A 21,012-nucleotide genomic window follows, 5' to 3' on the forward strand; every position below is an offset into this window, starting at 1 on the left:
TTTTTCTTATTCGCATTACCCGGCAATATGGTTCGCTGAGTCCCTAAGACATTGAATCATGATTGCAAAAAATTTATTGGTTCCGTTATATATCACGTAGATAATTAAGAATTTTAACACCATTTTTTCACATAACCGACTATTATATGTAGGCGCGGCAATTGGTGGGTTGTAACGATTTCAGGATGAGGAGATGACGCAGGGAGAGCGTTCAAATTTTAGGCAGAAATTTAGACAGAACTCGAAATTATCCTTTACTGAAAAAATTCAAAAAAAAAGTATTTCTGCAGCGGGCACGTCTTACTTTGCACGAAAGCATAACCTTCAAACCGTTGAAAGCTGTACGTGTGTATAAGAAATATGTTGACGAATTTTTTTTTGGCGAAATATTTGCTTAAAGGGTTACATGTTGAGGGTCAGGTTGAGCATATGCTTGGAAATACGAGAAAGAGAGAAAACAAAATAAATAAAACTGTATGAAATGTACACACTCTTGACCAACTTGAATTTCACTTACATCCGTTTGTCTTCCATTTCCGTCGCTTTGTCATTTGCCGTTTGTCGTTAGAAATGAAAAATGACTATTTGCATCTTGATTGAGCTCTCGCTGTAAACTATATTTGATAGGTACGAGCTGTTCTCTATATTTATATCCCTCTGTTTCCCCTGTTTAACCCCCTTTTGCCATTTGCTAGCTGCAAAAGCCTGAAAGCTGATAATTGAATATTTTCTATATGATTTTGTGTTAACTCAACTAATCGAAGCTACTGTCTAACCCACAAACATCCTAAGAACCTAACGGAAAGGGAAACAATTTTAAATAATGCTTTTAAAAATTTACGAATTGAATGCAGGGTGGTCAAGACATTCAAATTCAGGCGAACTAGCAATTATTAAAAATAAGTTGCGAGTTTACATACGCGGTAAGTGATGAAACTTCACCCTGAAGCAAGTAAAAGTTTTCTACTTCTTTTTTATTAAGCTTGTTCGGCATATTTTTTAAAGAGCTTTAGTTATTTGTTTGATCCGACATAATTATTAATTGCGTTACATGTCATTAATTATTAATTACATTATGACGCAGTCCGCTTTCAGTTTCCCATTTTTTGTAACGTTTTCTGATTTTATTATTTGTTATTTTGTTATCCATCAACTTTATAACATGCATTATGTACATTAATGACATTTTGCTCATTTAATTTTTTTTTTAATTTTTAATTTATCAATTTTTTTTTTTTTTTGCACATAAAACTTCACTAATTAGCTTATCATTCCCGGCAAGTGAAAAAAATTCCTTTTTGTTGATTACATTAATCCAGTCAGACATGCCTTTGCATATGTATGTACAAGCACCAACGTATCGATTTAATATTAATGTTCAACTTTAATTCCATTCAGCGCTTTTTGTTTTTCTTTTTTAGCATTTACTTTGCAGTTTTATTTGTTACATTTTTTTATTGCCGCTACCATATCTTGAGCATTTATTCGTATTGTAATTGCAAGCATTTTACAGGCAGTTGTGCTCTTTGGTATCATATTTTATAATAACCGTAAACAGTAAAAGTTAAACTGCGCTCAGACACGGCGCGTATTCTTGTACGTTTCAAAACATACTGCTCGGAATGCTGGAGACAGTATTTCTGTTTGGATGCTGTTTGACTATTATACAATTGCTCTTATTTTCCTTTTCTTTTTAACACATCATGTGCTAACATTTCTATGGTAACCTTATGCGTGCAATGATTTCATATTTTAACATAAGGAAACTCTCTTTTCGTTCGTCGTTAGAACCTCTAAAAGCCAACAGAAATGCAGTTTTTCTCTTAAAGTGCTTTCTTAGTTTTATGTGAAACTATCGATATGTAGGTCAGGGGAGTACAGTTAATATTAGTTTAGCACTGTTGCGAACCAACGTTTATGTTAACTTAACAGCAAAAGACCGGTAAAATTTATTGTGCCAGTGAAAGAGAAATTCTTTCTTATAAAAAATTGCTAATGTTCTCTTACGTTGATAAATTTCATATTTTTATAGGAGAACTTAAAATTAAATTAAGTTATCAAACGCTGCGCGTTTGTTTCCATTGACAATTTTGATGAGTTTCGTAAAAAACTATCCAATGCTTTTAAATGTAAGGCAAATAAATACCTTTGTACTCATTGGGATAAGCTTTAAAGGATTATGTCTTTATAAAACGCAACGTACAAAAAGACAAATTTATACTACAGTCTGCTTAGACGAGGAACGTGATAAAGGCACCTTGATACTTAGCTAAATGGTACGCATATCGATCCAAAAATGTATGGGAGCCGGCTCTTGAGGTTTTAAGAAAAGAAAAAGAAAGGTGCAAGTGTGTAGACGCCATATGAGTAGACTTGTTATTACCGTCTGCCTATTAGTAACGTTACAGGCTTTTAAATTATTAAATAGCAGATAGATTGCTGTCATTAATAATTCATTTTTTAATATTGCCACGCCTAACTCTTATAAAAAGTAAATATTTTCGTTGCATAGCGATAGCAAGAGCACCAGCAACACAAATGTTTTTTTTTTTTTTTTTTTTTTTTTTTGTGGAAACAGCGCCGTTTTCTATCGCTAATTAAACATTTAATATTTAGAGCAGACCATCAAACTTCTCGTATGGAAGTCTAATATAAGTAAGAGTAATACGGCTGTCTCCCGATGCATATGTATTTAAACGTCAGTTTGAAAAGAATGGTCTGTCGTTGGTTAGTGATTCATTTATTGTCTTTAATTTGAAATATTTTGTAATGTCGTCTTATCATGTCTACTGCGACAGCTATAATTTCTGTCAAATGTATGTAATGCGTAAACTTATGCATTGGAGGCCGTCTCAATCATATCTATTTCTTATTGTAAAGTAAGTGTATGAATATATTCCTGAAAGAAGTGCAACTTAGTTTCAATGCGTTTTGCGTACCTCGCAAACTCCCTAAATCGGCCGCCGTATAATTCTCGGCTAATTGTGAACATATTGATGGAGTGGGACTAATTTTTCTTTTCTTCTTTTTCTTCATATCGTAATCATATTTAAAAGTGGACTAAGGCGGATTAACCATCAGCCATCCCTCCGACCATCAGCCAAAAGATTGCCGTAAGTTTTCCCTTTTCTGCTACAAGAAATCTGATGCATGCAGTTGGCAGACTGATACGTGATTTTAAAATATGTTGACAATATACTTTATGCAATTGATGACACGTTTTGCTGATATAACAAATCTAATCCACGCCTCTTTCGGATCGTCCGCATCGTCCGTTTTTATTCCTTCTTGTAATTTCATTTTTGTGCATCTATCTACTTACTCCCACAGTGAGAATACGATTTATACAAATTCAAAAAAGTTCAAGCCAAAGGATATTTTGTTGCTTGTCTTATATTCAATTTCTTTTTCATAACACACTCGATGTTATCTTCGTTTCCACTCCTCAATTTATAGACCGACTTTCATTTTTCATAATTTTGCTTTCTTTACTTTGTGATGAAGAAATATTAGGTTTTTTTTTTGAAATTATTATTGCTTTTCTATAACAGTCAAGTCATATATATATATTTTTTATTTAAATCAACTGGGATAATTCTTCATAACCAATTCTGAGTTTTTCAGATGAGGGCTAACATTATTTGCTCTTATTTTCAATTAGTCTGTTACGCGACCTAAGAGCAAACAGCAAACATTAACAGAGATACAAAAATTATTCTCTTAGTCATTTCAAACAATGCAACATTATTCTGTTGTTCAGACTTATTTTTTCCTTTTCTCGACTTAAACGTAAGAAAACAAAGCAATGTAAATTCAATTATGAAGGTCGTTTGTTGAAAAGAAAAACGATAGACGATTTTTAACATGAAAAGTGGGGTAAGCAACGTTATTCAAAATCAAAAAAATATATAAAATATATATATACAGAAAAATATTATTATTATTATTATTATTATTTTAATTTTAGACTAATGAAATGAATTCTTAGACTAAAAAAAAGACATTGAGCACTAGCAACACAGGCTATCGGCTCCCGGAAAAATAGAAAGTGTGAGGATAATGAGCTTTCATCGCAACTTTTTTTTTTATATTTTCGTGCAGACGTAACTAACCTCTGCCTTCATTTGAACAAATATTTTTCCAAAGCTGCGAAGCCCTTTTATTTACACATTTACATTTTTTTGTGCCGCCCACCGTCAGGAAGGAAATGTCCCGGCTTAAACTGCAGATATTCTCCTCATGTGTATTATTACCGGCTTGAATCTTTTGTCAACGCGAAACTTTCTTTCGTGTAACACGTTTGTGTTTGCCCACGAATATCTGTCCACTATCTATAGCCAGACTTAGTTAAACCAAGTCTCTCTTTTTTGTTCACGATAACATGGATTTCGCAGCAGTCACTAATTGGAACATAATTTTAAATATTCAAGGAACCTATATGCGTCCCAGCCGAATGTAAGGTGCACGTTGTATCCAATAAATTCATTACTGTATTCATCGCACCTTTTTTGTTGACCCTTCCAGATATTTACAACTATCTTCAAGTCAACGTTTAGCTTTTTCTTGTGCTTAGATCGAAAGAGCTAAAATAATATATTCCCTGATTTAATTGTGAAGATTAAAAGGCATTCTTAACGACAGAGGAGAACTTTGTCTCAGAACAGAACTTTAACACTAGAACTACCGAGTACGTTAATTTGATCCAGTTACATTTGTGTTTTTTTTAGGATGGTTACGTCCGCTTGTTCAGTCCCTTCTCTATCGTGGCGTTTCTTAGGGCAGTTCACACTAATTTTCAAATAGTCACTTTCTCAACCAGTTGTCTTCACTTCTACGGTTGCAGCAAGTCCACAAAGAAGCGATTCAAATTGAAGGACGTAGAAAATGTCGGTACATCTAGGGTTAAAGCTGATGATGTCTACTTATTGCCCCCCACACCTACACACAATCAGCGGAACAAGATACATTAATTTCGCGCGTGCGTACGCAACACCAAGAAGGACTCTACTTAACTGGTCTCTCTCTTTGGCTGCTGTATTACGCCTACAGGTCACAGTTTCAAACTATTTCAAACTATAGCGATATTTAAAATGTTTGTGATCGGACGGCTTTTATGACCAGACATATCAGGCATACAAAGACGTCCCCGAGCAACAATTAGTGTGAAAAGTTTGCATCGAATGCGCCAACGTTTTGAACCCTCCTCTCATATAGCCGAAATTAACTGTATCGAATTCGGATCGCGGGAGCCTTTCTTTGAGCTCATACCACATAACAATTCTAATAAAAAGCAAGTCTTTGCATCGCACCAATGTTCAACTTTTTGTACTTTATATTTCATAATCATATAAGTGGAGGGTAAAACCAACTTTGATAAAAACTGAAAACTTGATTTTTTTAATTTGAACAATATTAATATAAACGAAAGAAAAACAAAGTAAGCGAAAAGAGTAGAAAATTGCATTTAACGAGATGGTACAGGCTATTAAAGGGCCCGGAGCTCACATGTCTCGACTATTATGCTTTTATTTGTTGCGTAATAGTAAATGTTTCCATTTGAATAAATTTTTTTTTCTGAGAAAATCGTTTCTTTTAGTTTTGCTCCTTTTTTTTAAATGGTTGAGATATTGATATTTCAAGGTAAGTGTCAATAGCACTTCTTTTCTTAACAGCACTTTTATCTGCTCTCTTTTTCGTCTGTTTCCTCCCATATGCGTACGTGCTGTTAGAAATGCATGCACCATTTCTAGAGGGGGTCAAGTGTAATTTAGATTTTGACTCGTTTGTGTGCATTTCATTCATTCATTTTTTTATTAAAATGTAGTGAATCAAAAACAGCGAAAACATGCAAAAAAAGAAGACATCATAAATGTACATATCTACATATATGTATGAGCCATGTTCGTAAAAACGCTTATGAATGCCACTGACAGTCTTTTGAAATATTTTCGGTTTGTGTTTTTTAATTAACACAGCATCCATGGATCATACTATAGCACGTTACCAAAGTGTAAACTCTTACGAGTTTAAAACACTTGAGTCGATCTCGGTCATTAAAATTAAAAAATTGTTACAATAGAAAAAATTAATTTTTTTCTATACGTGTATTTAGCTTTTAATACTAGAACTCTTAGTCTTAGCTTTAGAATAGATTAAAAAAAATATATGTATAACAGGACTTACATACAGAAAGTTGATGAAGGTGTTTATTCAAATCAGAAAAGCACTCACCCGTAAATAGAAAAGAAAATAATAGAATTTACTAAAATAAATTAAATTGATTTTCGGTTATAAAATTGCTCCTTAGAAGCACTAAGCAAATGTAGGAAACACTAAGGAGACGAAGTTTGCATTATAAATTTATGTCCTTACGCTCATAAAAGTGGCATTTGTAGTCCGCTTCTGATCTTAGAAAATAAATCTGCGTTTTCTTTCGGCAAAATAAGTTTGTTGGGCCCTTGGTTCGTAGAAATGCAAGTAAAAATGGAAAACATATCATCTGTCTTATGATATTAACGGAGAACATACGAAAATTGTGTGCCACTATGGAAGCATATCGGAACAACATAAAAAATATCACGCGCACATGCCTCAGTTGAACTGAGAGACAGATAGAGCAAAAACCTGCCGCGAATCTTACGCTGATTAGGCGCTATAGAAAATACGGCAAAAAGTATTGATGTTTGTATGTTTGCCGGTGAACGGTGTTGGACGCGAAAGAACATAAAAGCACAAGAGAAAGTTATTCCCAAAACCTTTTAATTGCCGCCAACATGTAAACCATTTCGAGCGGTAAGAGGTTAAAGAGGCATATGTAATGAAAATTATTGCTTGTGGCTTACGAAATTAATGACATACGTAATGAAAGTAGAAAAATTAAGTGACTTTAGTAAGAAATATGAAAATTTATCGTTAGGCACATATTAAATTTAATCCTTGTAGAAAGATCTCCTTCTGGGATTAGAGTACATTAACCTATAGAAGAATACGGTAACAAGAGGTGATTCAAAAATGCCTCAATTTTTTAACGAAACAAGAAAAGTGAAGCAAAGCATCGTCTTATCTTCTAAATTTACTCTGGCGGTCTGTACACATTCGACGGTGCTCGCCTTGCCGTCTAATGTAAGTCCCATAATTAAGTTGCTGGAGTGAATGTGGAATTTTTAAATTCTTAAACTACTTCTGATCTTCTGACGGCAATCGTATCTGTGAAAGCCTTTTATTAAGAAATGATATTAAATATGATAGGCAATATAGTTATGCAATAGTATAGCAATACACGACCATTTGAATGTTTAAAATTACTTTTTAATATTTCAAGCATCATGTATATATGTACTAAGCTGCAATTTTCGTTCCTTTCACTCGACTTTATTACAATATCTTTAAACTGACATTCTATAGTGAAAGTGGTAAGCAATTTTCCATAGGTTAAGCGCACGACACACATTGTAATCAAAAAATGCTTTTTTTGGTACAAAATTCGATTTTTCATTCAAATAATATTTTTCCAATGGCACAAACCTATTTTTTTTTATAATCCCCAAAACATGTCACCAGCTGTGGGCATGTAAATTATATGATTTTTTTTCCTTTTTGTTTAATTCAAGTTTGGATCAGTCACAACGCGTCCCTCCGACGCTCGTAAGGTCAAACAGTTATTTTTTCTTTAAATACCGACTAACAACTCAATGTGTGCGGGTTCAAATCTTAAGTACGGTAGAGTTTTCAATACAGACGAGGATATGATCTAAGTTCTCCGAGAGCACTTGAAGCCACAGTTGCTAAATATGTTTATAAAAATGTATGGACAATAAATAAATAAACAAATACTTAGATGTATGATTGGTAGTCTACTCGATTATTGTCCTATGATCCTATTACTTGTCCTTTCCTACCAGAAAAAATTATCAACTTCAGGGCCTTTCTCAAGCTACTCGAATGATTTGTTGGATATTGAAAAAATTTGTTCGGATCGTTTGTTCAATATGATCTAAGAAATTTCATCTGATATAGAACCTTTTACGTAGCTCGTATAGTCTCTTTAATATAGTGGCCATTTTATAGGTAAATTAGCACGTTCTGCGCCTCTGACAATAAAAGGCATTGCCATATCGATTTAAGAGAATGTACGGCTTTAGATGTTCCCATTGGCTGCTTTCCAGCGCTGGATCCGCAACGTAGTTGTGTAAAGCAGGCAAGGAAGATTAAAAGTAAAGCAAACGTTTTTACTCTTCTCAAGACTTGAATCTCGTTTCTATTAAAACTCTGCTGACTTCATACTTCGGCTATATCTTATAGTAGCCTTCCCCAGCAGAGGATTAAGATATCTTCAATTGCCTTACTTTAAACAACTTTTTGAGCTGGTTTCGACTTCTTTTCTCAGGAAATAAAACTTTTTCCTACATACTGATTGAATATAAACATATTACAAATATATACTTCTTTTTTTTTTAGACAGCGATCAACTTTTGAAGAAATTTTTATTAATTTTGTTTTATGCAAATGTGTCAGTAAGACCGGCTATTGCCGTATTATAAATAAAAGCACTCGTTTGTGCGAGCTTTTGCGGCTTTGCTGCATTTTTTTCTTACAAATTTTTGAAAAAAAAGTTTTCTCGAAACCTCGACAAATGTATGCACATTTGTATCAGATATGAAAATTAGAGATATATTTTAATAAATTAATTAATTCCTACATGATTGCTGTACAGCTCAGAAGAACTTAAAATACACGCACCTTTTAGCAGATTGATCGATTCGGAATCATATTCTGAATTAAAATCATATTGTGAATCAAATCAAACTTGTCTGCTTCTCCACTTGACGTCTTTCCACGTATGTGTGTTTTCAACCAAAGTTCGCAATGATTGAGAACTCTATTGCAAACAGATTGGATCGGACCATATTTACGGCTTCGGTCCGTACAACGTCTTCTTGGAAAATATATATTTTCAAAATTTCGATTCATTAAGTTAAGGGGAAAAGCTTAAGTCGTATGAAAAGCACTGATGTGATAAAAAAGTATAACTTTTAATATTCTACGATGCAAGCTGGTGTATGGTCGTAGTTTGATATAAAAATGAATTGTGCAAAATTTAGGTTGCATATGTGCATGTTTGTGGGTCTGACACCATATAAGGATTCTAACGAAAAGCAAGCTTCCATACAGTGAGAAGGTTAAAATTTTCTAAGGAAAATAAGTTCGTTGGAACAATTTGACATAAGCTTTAAGGGGACCATAAAGATATATACTTTTTTTTTTGGAACACGCCGCACATAATCTCTTACTTGGCAACAAAGTCTTATTTTTAATATCGTACTTTATGACGAAGGTTGGCGAATCAATAGAATTAATATGATCAAGAAATTAATTTTCCTCGATTTGGAGCCCGTTAGTTGACATTTTCTAAAGCTTTACATGAAAAGTTATATAGGCGACATGAAGAACCGTATTAGGCGAAGTTCTGTAGGGTATTCAATGCTTGGCCTTCCCCGGCTATAATGTTCTCACTAGTTATGCATACCTTACCTTTATCTATTACTGTATTTTGCCTTTGTCTAAAAAATCGTAATGTCTATAACAATAAGTTTTCAAATCACTTGAGTCAGAGCGAATGAAATAAAATTTATTTTAAATCCATAAGAATGAAACATAAGAAATCTTATTTCCTTATGTAAGGTTGAAAAATTTTATTTAAAAACACAAAATAAAAAAAACGAACAGAAAGCAACATCAGTTTACAGTTAATGCAGCGACTTTCGTAGAATTATCTCATATCAAAGGAAGTGGAATATTTTTTGCAAGAGCATATAACAACAAAAACTAAACTGCGCACTTCAACTACAGGTGACTGTGGCGCCTTAACCATGAGCTTGATAAACAAGACAAATTTTCCTTTTTGTTTATTTCGTTTTTCTTTTCAAATGTTATAAAATAATATTTTATTTTTAACAAATGTTTTCCTTCTTTTTCACATATGTTGTACAGCTTTCCTGTTCCTCAACTGGTAAGTAGGTCATCAACAGGAATCACAGCCAATTTTTCTTTCTTCCGATGTTTTTCAATTCAAATCAAAATAATACAAGTTGAAATATAGTCACTTTAAAACGAAATAAATTACATTTAATGTATTGGAGAAATTGTTGATAGCTGAGATAGATAATAAATGCACTTAATTGCAAACTCCTAATCACTGAGAATTCAAAATTTATAATAAAATGTAAATTTTGCTTCATCTTTTTTTTTTTTCTTTTTTTATTCGAAAGATTTAACCCATGTAGAATACTATACTGGCTGGCTGGCTGGCTGGCTGGCTGGCTGGGTGTTACCACAATATTGCCTGACAAAATTACTAAGTTACCAAGTGAATATTTTTAATGGAAGTTAGTCCTCCGAGAGGAAGGAAGAATTATATGTTCAGCTTTTTACTCATGTTTAAAATACGCTTGTTTTCCCGGTGATTTATACGCTTTCTGGGAGGAGGCCGAGTAAGCCATCCGACACTTCTAACTTAAGGTTGTTCTGCTGCAACGTGCGTCCATTCGTCCTTATAAAAATAACATGGAGCAGCACGAGTGTCTTTGATGTGTGTTAGGTTTTAAATGTTTTAGCATTTAGTCGACGTTTTTTTTTTTTTTTTTTTTTTTTTTTGGTAATTGTTTTATACCTAATATGTACTGTTGTCAGTTTGCGTTTATAAATATAGTTTTTGCCTGTTGTGCAAAGAGGCTTTCAGCTGTTTACGATTTGTGTATGGAAGGGATATAATAACAATTTGTCTTTCAGTGCCTGAGTGTTACTGCAGTATTATGCTTGGTTTTAATGCCTGCTTCTGATAGATGCTTTTGTTTTTCTAGGTCCAGACCAGTCAACGGTAAATGGAATATTTATTTGTATATATATTATTTTAAGCATTATTCCTTTTTGGCTAAGCTTCAAGGGAAGCACGTGAACATTTAGTTGCCGAGCGTACACCATTGCAACATAAAGTTTCGAGTTGCCTGTAACGAAATGCAAATCTATTCGAACATTTTTATAATAAGCATATTAAATTCGGCATATATTTAGTGGAGTCATCGACAGCGTCCGTTTATTAAAATTTTATTTACTTATTAACTTTCCCCAAATTCTCTCTTGATTGGGATATATTCAACTGTGCTGCTATTGCTGTCGATTATTGACTTTGAAATTTCCGCAACAACGGTTTTAAGCACTTCTCGTCAAGGCCATAAAGTGCTTAAAAATGCCATCTCTAGTAAGGAAATTGACAATCAATTCCTCCCTGCCCTATAGCTTTTTAATCTTTCATCGTATACACGGTTCGCATCGGATGACAAATGTACGCTTTTCCTAGGGAATTGCTGGGGATTTTGAAGAATAGTTTAATGAAACGTGCACCACACATAGAAAAGAATGTTGATTAAATGCAACACTTTTAAACCAATCTCGATTTCTCTCCCTTACATTTCTTCTTATTCTTAGCCAAATAGTATTATTAAGTAAGATCAGCAGCTCTCTGCAATATATACTATATTTTCTGCATCTTTCATTATTCTATGCATTATTGACTCGATGAACTTTTTTCTTTCGGATGAAAAACTTTTTATCACATTTTCGAAATAAGCGGTTTTCTAAGTAAACACTGATTACTGCATCCGACGTTTGTTAACCTGGAATATAGTGCCTCTAAGTAACAAGCAAGAAAGCTATATTCGTCTGGAGCTGAATCTTTTACACCCAACCGCTTTTTCTTGAAAAAATAATAGTTCATTACCCTTAATATTGAACAGGCGTGACAAATATCTACGGCGGAATAGTCCATGGAATATGTCCGGAAATTTATATTGTTATATCTGTTGCATCACATAAGTAATGAGCGAAGAACTCGATTTTTTGGCTCTGTTACTGTAAGCCATATAAGTGGGCAAGTTCTTTGACCGATTTTGCTCGTTCTGAATAGCAACTGCGTGCAAGAACTTCCTACGTTTCTGCCCAATTTAAAAGTCGATAGAATGCTTGAAACAGATTTTATGCAAACAGACAAAAGGACGCACAGAAGAAGAAGAATGCTTTAAGTTATCTCTGAAGTTTCTTCTCGGGTCCTGCAAACGCGTCAGGAAAGTGAACATGCATCCATCCCCCGGTGGTAGATAACATACAATAAAGCCTGCGGACATGTTTTTATTCGTTTAAGTCAATTATATTACAACGCTATAATAACCAATCTGATCACGTTCAAGCTTAGCTAAAACTGCATCTGTTAATGGATAAAGAAAAATTAAAAAAGGTAAGTGATTGTGGGAAGAAAGTGTGTACCGTTAAATAGGAAAAGACGGGATTTTTGTAAAAAAAATTTGAACAATTTCAAAACAATTTAATTTCTAACAATAGATAGTGGATAGTGAGTCACATATAACAAATATTGTTAATTTATTTACAAAAATTTCGCATATAGGTGAACTTAGTCATGTATAAATGGTTGGTTACGAAAAGCGAGGGCATAGCTGAAGAGCATAAGCTGAAATAAGCGTAAAACCACGACAATATAATTTAGAACGGCCTAGATATTAGACATTCTTCTCAGCCACATAATGAAGTAGAATTGTTGGAATCTTTTGGCGCCATTCGTCCTCTCCTAGCACAACTGGATTGAAAACGGGCCATTGTGGCGTTTATGTAATTAAAACTTCTTCTCTAGTGCTTTTAGGTTTCAGTAACAAATCATTCAAACTTGATTTTTAAACCAACAAATATTTACGTATACGACATGTAGAACACGAAAATGCCTTCAAACATGCCTACATATGTTGACCTCTATGCGGCAATTGTGTGTTCGGTAAAAATGTTTTTTTGTTTTTCAAAAGTTTTACCGCAAATCTTCAAAAATTTATAACACTTTTATGTTGCAGTGGGTGCCTTGTGCATAGGTATGTGAAATATGATGACTGTTACATGTTAGGTATTTTCAACAAAATTCGTCGACTCTTTTTTAAAAATATTTTCTTGCATTCCTTTTTGAGCGATGCTGCTTTTTTTTCTATAGCAATATTTCGCCAGCGTATAGTTTGTTTGACTTGGTCTTATTGTATAAACAACTTACGAAAACCTAGTCAACGTTGCCGCAATAAGTTTTTTAAGTTGTTTTGTTATATGTTTTTCTTTTTTCGCTATGATGTGAGAGCATTTTTTCTACTGCTTGAGGTCAAGTAAATCAATTTGGCTTTCGTGGATTGTTTGTCTTGCATTCTTATACTTTTTCGTTTTGAACGATGGTCAGGTGGAAAGTAATGGATTTTTTTCATTGACAGTATACCTTTTGGATGATACGATACGTAAGGCCAAGTTATTGTTTGTGTTATTCTCGAGAAATTGAATTTTTTTTTTTATGCTTTTCGCTAAAGAATTATTAGTATTTGTGGTAAGGTAACAGCTTAAAATTGGAAGAAAAAGTTTTCTGTTTTTGTGTCCATAAGCAGGATTTTCCAAATTTTGTTTAGCTTAAAAAAAAAACTACTGAACTTCTTTCTTTCGTCGATTTGCCAACAAATAATTTAGGATAAAAATCTCTACAGACAAATTTTTAAAAATTAAAATTGTTAGCAGCGAGATTTAGTAAAATAACTCTTCATAAAGAGTTGGAAAAATAAAAAAGATATTAAAAATAAAAATGAAAATAAAATTCATTTACATGCAATAATTATGTGGTAAAACATTTTTTATTTTTTCAAAGTAGAAAAGTTGAAAAAAAGACAAAACCATGGGAAACATTAAAATAAGCAAAAAAAAAGAAAAAAATAGGGAAAAAAGAGAAATTCTTTTTTCACATAATTCCTGCAAATCCACTTGAATTCACACATATATTTAAGCAACAAAGTCGAAAAGTTTTGTTTAATTACTTTGAAGCAATTGCTGCAACAACCTACAAGCGCGGAGTGGAGACGATTTCTAAGCTTGAATAATGTCCCTCCCATTCCTATAGAAAAGAATTACAATTCAAGTGATAAGTAAATTATGAGAAATTTTTCGCATAGATTTGTTCATGAAAATTAAAAGTCATTTTTTGCATTGCGATACAGCGTTGCTTGGTCGATCATTACCCAGCAATCCTATCTACATGAATTAAAAAACTTATGCATTATCTCTGCACATCATCATTACAAAAAAAACAAACAATTTTTTCCATCAACATTTTTTGCATGCATTCACAGTACGTGTGGCTATGTGCACATTTGTGTGCACGTGTGTGCCAATAGATTAATTTATGTGTTGTTTTAAAACTAAAATACAAACAAAAGTCAAAAGTTGTTGCATTACAGTTGATGTGTAATAAAGTAATAAAAAAAAAAAAGAAAACAAATAAATAAATAAAAAACTTTCGCTTCAACTAGATCACGCACTTATGTACGCTTTCAAAGGAAAAATGAGTTAAGGTAACATATGAAAAAATGTAATTTCACAAAACAAACCAAACTTTTTGTGGAGAAAGGGAAAATTCGAAATAACCTGCGTTCTTTTTTTGTCAGTTGTTATCAGTTCAGACGAACGAGGTCTACTCTATCAAAAATTTTACCTAATTCTGTTTTAGTAACATATCTCAATTATTCGCAATCGATGAATTGATAGAATTGTTAAGGAAACCTATACGGGTATCGAGTCTTATAATATGGTTTGTGTTAGTTGGACCCAAAGTTTTCTTTTGACGTGTACTAAGGACATGTGTTCTCCAAGGAATACCTTGACATGACGGAAAGATATACCAGTTAAGGACTTTTCGAAACATTATGAAATAATTGAATTTCTTCCTCATTTAATTCTAAACATAATAACTTAGGGCAACGAAATATCTTACGAATCCTTTGCTAGCTTTCGGCTAGCGTCACAGTTCGCCATTAGAATTAACTCATTTTTTCACAAAAAGGTATATTCTTTTACTGTTAACAACTCTACAGATATCACCATCCCCACCGCAGGTAGTTCTTCCGGGGTTTATCCCTTTCCCGAAAAATTAATCTCTCACTTTTTGAAAAGCGACAATTTGAAGCAGTAGCTCAAGGCAACCGCTGCTGTGGATCTTCAATATCCGATCCAAATTATATAATGGCTTTAAACGAAACTCATTTGTAAGCGGCTCGTAGAAATGTTGGTGAATAAGTTTCTTCTTCTTGATTCCCGGTAACTTTTTCATAGAATGTAAATATAATATATTTATAAGGTACAGGGAAGTTTTATAAAAGTGAGCAAACAACAAACTGCGCCTTAAGATGCCTGCAGGTGAGAAAAATGTTTTCGGTCCATGTACACTTTCATTTAAACTTTTACCGAGTTATATATGGTGATGTTACAATAACCATAAATTTTCACAATTTTCTGTCGCTTCATGCATTGTTTCATTATTGTAAACGTGTGCTCCATGTTTTTTTTTTTTTAATAGAAACCCTTGCTTATATATGTACACTGTATATAGTGGTAGTATTTAATTAATTTATTCCAGTAATGTCACGCTCCATGACCTCTTATTCAGAGAAAAGATAATATTCAACGAGCCACGTAAACTAGACGTTCCGTGACACTAACTTATTAAAGATTTTTGCGACATTTTTCAAGCTTAGCTTCCTCATAATAATGGTCACAGTATTGATTGTCTATATGAAACAAAATTAGTTTGTCGAATATCGTCATATCATTTGGAAAAATTTTTGAAGGTAGCTTTACCTCCACTGAAGAAGAGTAGCTTCACTTCATTTATAGATTCACTGGCGTGTTAAATAAAATTAACTTCAATCGTTCTGTCGGTCCATCTAAGGCCTTTCGGTTCATCAAACTTGCTCAATCTAGATCAAACTATCCAGTTCCGGTATTACCAAATATGTATTATTATATATGTAACGTTTCAGGAATTCAAGCTATGCACGGATGTTGTTGTTTAATTTTTACCATTTTTCCGGCCTGGCTCGTCGGATGGGGGGTGTCCATATATAAGGTATTCAGATATGTGATAACTTCTTGTCTCGCTACAATATTCCATTATTTTAAATAAAACATGTTTACTACGAAATTTTGAAAACTTTTGACTTATTTTAGAAATACGGGAAAGCAATTTAGTCATGTACTGTAGCTAACTGGTACGGTGTTGGATTAAAAGTGACTGGCTAGCATACTCTTAGTATTCACCAGCTCTCCGATTCTTATGAAGCGCTAGCTTTGTGGCGGTACGCAAACACGTTTTTGGTCTTCTCTCACTTTTCACTCATTTTCCTTTTGTAACAATATAATTTTCTCTTGTGCTAAATAATTTAATGTAGCCACCACCTATACACGCAAGAATTTGTCCCCAATTTAGGTGAAGTATTAAAGATGAAAACTGAATTGGAAGGAAATAAATGAAAGACTTTCAAAATTCTTAGTTGACGGGGATCCATCTGTTGTGAGACGATCCTCAACGTGATTGTCTCTTTGGGTAAGGACACAAGCTCGTATTCGTACTTAGTAAAGCCGCTAGAAGCGAATTGTATTCCCGCTTGAATGAATCAAGCAGCAAAAAATTTTCCAGAAAATATTGTCTCTCTGTTCGCAGCATTATCGGGTTTGTTTGCTCATGTAAGTACAAAGTTAATATTAACTTTTTTCAACTTGTGAGAAGCTAATTTCAAGTTAGTTGTAACTTGTCTCTACCTCGCTCACATACATACATGAGCATGTTTTAGTTGTTTCTTTTAACTCCCACTCACATGTATCATTCGTTTTTCAATCATCATAACCTTCGGTCGTTTAAGCAATAAATATTTTCATTTATTTCGCTTGCAAAATAAAATTAACAAATTTAGCAGCTTTGGCATTCGTCTTTTATTCTCTCTTTCGTCGTTTTAATAGCAAAGTATGTCTCGAAAAACTTACCCAATTCAAAATAGTCTTCAACACCAGAAGCCTATGCACGTAGGGTTCGAGGTGGCTGTACAGCAATGTTTGTACAGAAGTGACGTTCACAACAAATGACGGGAAATCATACGAGTAAAGATGACAATAAAAGTGCGGGCAAAATCATAACAAGTATAGAAAATGTATTGTATATACATAACTAGGAAGGGATTTAGCTATAACACCTTCACTTTATACATACAAGGTCAACGAGCATTGGCGAACTGAAACTAACAGCTTAGGAGAGTTAATGATAGCCAAGCAAATGTTTAAGAGATGTGTGAAAAATAAACTCCGTCGCTAGCAAATAAATCGAAAACCGATTCCTGATGCGCTAACTCTAGAACTACGACAGCACTTAGCCACAATGCCACCAACAAGCATTATAAGCATTTATATTCCTACATAGGAATTTTAATCCATGGTAGATGGATGCAAACGCTTTTTTCATGGCACTAATGCTTTGCTTATGGGAGCGCGTAGCTACATTTCCACATGCGAAGCAGCAGTTTTACACACTGGTATCTTCTATAGCATTAAGTTAGTTGCAAGCAATTGGTTCGCCTAGTTATGCAGCGGTACCAACGTAGCAGTTGTTAAGTACCATTCGTGGAAGTAAGTTGCAACGAAACAATTAAAAAATAAACTCGTAAAACTGAAAGGTACAAACAAATGTTTGCTCGCATCAAGCACCCAAAAAAAACTTGCGTATTTTCAACAATTTATTTTTACAAATGTTTCAGTTTGTGTTTTTAGAACACTGTAGGCAGGAATTGTTTATCTATCCGCATTGAAAATTATTTTGAAGAACACACATTTTTAAAATTCACTTCTTTTTCACATTTTCTACGCTCATCTCAAAAATCTGGCACAAAACCTATATAAAATAATAAATGTACATACTTAGTAAAGTATTACGTTTCTGTGCACATTCCATGAGTCTATGAGTATTGAAGTTTTAGTTGGCATTCGGCTAATTTGAACAACAATTTTAATTGTATGCTCGTGTTTATCCCTCACTCCGGTCTGCTTATGGGAAAATTTATATTTTCATATCATTAGAATGTTTCTCCTGATGTTAGTCCTTTATTTATGCCAGAGTAGAGAACTGAATAATATAGTTTAGGTTTCTGTGCTCGCTTGTTCTGTGAACATGAATGGTTTTGAAAGTGAATTTTAAATATTTTTTTAATATTTTATAAATATAAACATGTTGCAAAGAAGAGAATACATGGTATATAAATGTCATATATTGCCTTAGAGGAATAAATTACAGTTTTCTGTGTTGTGTCCCTGCGTCTCTCGCATAAACTTGCCACTCAGCAAACAGTAGAAAAGAGTTCATAGAAGTTTTTAAATGAATGGATTTTTTTATTTATTTTTTTTAAATATTAAAGGCAATGTATTGAGTTGAAGAGGAAAATTACTTTAAAAATCTTTCCTCAGCTCTTGTGGTAAATCAAATTCCATAATCATTTTGGATACATCACGCTCTATATTATTGCAGTTGGCCAGTTTTAATTCGATTTTTAAGCTCGTTCGTGTTGCATTAATTCAGGCAACAACAAAAAGAAACAAAATTAAATTCAATGTAAAAATATCTAGAAATTTTGCTAACACTGCCCAGCAATGTATTAAATCAAACATATGGTGTAACAAAGCAAATTTTTCGCAAAATTTTACAAATCAAGTGCAGATTAGAGCACACCATGCATTATCATGCAAGCAGCGTTCGTAACGCATAAACAGCGATTCATTCCATGAACGACTAGATATGGGATACTGTGTGTATACGGATATTATTGTTTTATGGCAAATTTACTTTAACAAATAAGCGATATTAAGCCTTACTACGCAATACATGGCAGCACATTCATTTGTTCGGTTTTATCAGTAAAACTGTACATGAATTATCTATTGGTAGTAGAGAGACTAATAGGTTTCCAAATCATCCATGAAACTCAACTTGATAGCTAGCTAGCTATTCATTCTTAAATTCATTGCCAAAATTTAAAGCATAATTTTGATTTTGCAATTGTTCCGAATGCGGAATATGCAACGAACGGAAAGGATAACGAGGCAACGCAACCAACGGTTTGCATTTATTTATTAAATTGTCCGCGGAAAAGTACATTAAGTTTACTCCTAACACTAAGCTAAGCTTAGTATTTCGCATATGTGTGCATTGAATATAATTTCTGCGGCCTGATATTATGCAGACAATAATCTAACATATAATTTCTTTGCTCTTTCGCCTTTTTTTTTTGCTTCACTTCAATAACAATAATTTTTCGATTATGTAAATGTTATTACTTATGTAAAATTGGAAAAAACATGATTTATATATTAAATTTATTTGAATGGTAAAGGAAAAAGAAACGAAAAAAACATGAGAGAAGTATATTCTTTAAAGGCACTAATCACCGCCTCCCAGCCCCGGTGAGGCAATAGCATTCATTTAGAGGTTCCCACTGCTGTCCTGCCATAGATAAGGACAACTTTTTCCTCGCTAAGCGAATCGATACAAGTCATCTCAATACGTATAGCTACTACAAAACAAAGGAAAACAAGCAAAGAAGAAAATCTTCCGTGTCTCCTTGTGCCCCGCGTTAATATAAATCGCAAGTATTTTGTAAAAAAGGCGTTTTAGAGACAATTTAGTTACTCTGGTGTTCAGAATTTTCGTTCCTCTTTACGAATCGCGAACTGTTATTGTCTTAGCCCAGAGATTTTCATTATGAGCTGAGAACCATAGACTGGCCCCTATAGTCATATTCTCATTCTAGTATTTATACTCAGCCTACATCTGTCCCCCTTGCTTTGGTTCATAGTTTAGCTTTCGAATGGCGACTTCTTGAATGACCAAATGGTATTCAAAGAGACTATGGGTTCCATGTTCTCAACTAAAGACGGAATCGTGTATATATATTGACATGCTGAAAATAAAATCGATTAATGTAGTTCTGAAGAGGGAAAGGCACTTATTATCAACTTCTGGATCAAGAAGATCTTTACACACGAACTTCTCACTTACCCTGCGTAAACAGATTTCCGGTTTCGCCAAAATTGTTTGTTGAAGGCTCCATGTGTAAGTCAACGTGAAATTAATGCTGTCCTGACATCTGTTCATAGGTCGTTTAAGTTGACATTTTGTAAAGAAGTGCTTTACCCGCTTACTAAAATCTTCGGTAACATTTCATTTTTCAGTCGTTTCGCATAATCCATCCAGTTGTAAACCAATATTTCGGAAAACTAATACGTTGTTAAAGAAACGTGAAACTTGAAGCCCTTTTTACATTTCCGAATATTCATAGAAATTAAAGGTTTCCGTAGCCCTAAGTTGTACCCTGGCTAGGAAGCACCGTTGCAAGTTGAATTTGTTATTCCTTCTCCCTCAGATTATATCTAAAAAACAAATGCGACTTGGTCTCTATCTAGGCTATGAACACTTCAAAAATAATAAGAAATTTGAAAAATTTCAAACATCTCCGTTTGCCTATGATGTTCAAATTTTTAGCCCATATTTATTTAAAGCCTTAATTAACTCTGCGTGTAAAATCTTCCTTCTGCTTCCTTCTGCAGATTTTCTACACAGAAAATAAGCTTTTGGTTTGTAACGAAAAGAGAGTTTGATTAGTTTGTATCAAAACCACGCTGCCACTGAATTTTAAATGCGTAAATATTGATATCTGATGGAAAAAAGAAAAACAAAGTAATGTCGAAAATCGATATAGATATCATGATATAAATCTAATGATATCCTAGTGGTAGTATATGTTCACACATTACGCTATATTAACGCTTATCTTTCTGTGGAAACTTTAAGGATATGTACAAACTGATATAAAATGCCACTAAATTTATTTCCAGCCGAAAGCCAATGGATTAACTGAAGATTTATGCGTAGTTTTATTGAATACACGGAAAATTTTTTAGGCCATTGATTACGGAATTGTGTGCAAAGTCAAAAGTGTTTTTTTTTCATCTTTAATTTTTGTGTTAACATTAATGTTTGATTTGATGAAACCTCTGCGGGCAAAGGTTAAAACTCTCTTGGCTCATAGATAACCAATATTTTGCGAGTACATAATTTGG

General features: G+C 33.5%; 1 protein-coding gene across 6 annotated transcripts in view; it reads right to left on the bottom strand.

Moving 5' to 3' along the window:
• LOC119640662 (putative neural-cadherin 2) overlaps window positions 1-21,012 on the bottom strand; it is a 317,900-nt gene that overhangs the window by 103,621 nt on the left and 193,267 nt on the right. For 2 of the 6 annotated variants that reach the window (XM_038038856.1, XM_038038855.1), the window contains exon 1: window positions 921-2,418. The exons of 2 other annotated variants lie outside the window; for them this stretch is intronic. The gene's annotated coding sequence lies outside the window, so the exon portion shown is untranslated. Of the gene's footprint in view, window positions 1-920; window positions 2,422-21,012 lie in introns of those variants that run through there. 2 more of the 6 variants (XM_038038860.1, XM_038038859.1) reach the window with 1 other exon arrangement.

The sequence above is a fragment of the Glossina fuscipes genome, unplaced genomic scaffold (assembly GCF_014805625.2).
Source record: "Glossina fuscipes isolate IAEA_lab_2018 unplaced genomic scaffold, Yale_Gfus_2 121, whole genome shotgun sequence".
Lineage (NCBI taxonomy): Eukaryota > Metazoa > Arthropoda > Insecta > Diptera > Glossinidae > Glossina > Glossina fuscipes.